Genomic DNA, 444 nt, shown 5'->3' on the forward strand with positions numbered 1-444 from the left:
CAGCAAAGTGTTGAAGGTTTGCACCGTAACAGTGGAACCACAGTAGTCTAATATAAGAGAGTCTTTAATCTGCTTAAGTCTAGTCTTTAAAGCTGGACTCACTAGCCAGATAAAGTGGAGACAGAGCATGGATTGTAAAGGTTTGCTTCCTTCTGAAGTTGTACAGTCACCGATATAAATGTTCTGATATTGCAGCAGGTTATTAGTAAAATCAGGAAAAGGTGCAATTGGATGATCCTTTATTTTTCTGAGGCTGAAATGAAGGGGGAGGGAAAGATGTTTAGATTTAATTTAATTAAAAAAAGAGAGTGTGGAGGGAGACACACAAAAAGAGACCAACTGAAGGTCTTGTCAAGGTCAGCTTTACATTCAGTCATTTCATTTCAACTGGCATATGCTAAGCATTCATAATTCTGGTTTGGTTTTAGTCTGAACTTCTGATAT

The sequence above is a fragment of the Acanthisitta chloris genome, unplaced genomic scaffold (genome assembly GCF_000695815.1).
Source record: "Acanthisitta chloris isolate BGI_N310 unplaced genomic scaffold, ASM69581v1 scaffold8412, whole genome shotgun sequence".
Lineage (NCBI taxonomy): Eukaryota > Metazoa > Chordata > Aves > Passeriformes > Acanthisittidae > Acanthisitta > Acanthisitta chloris.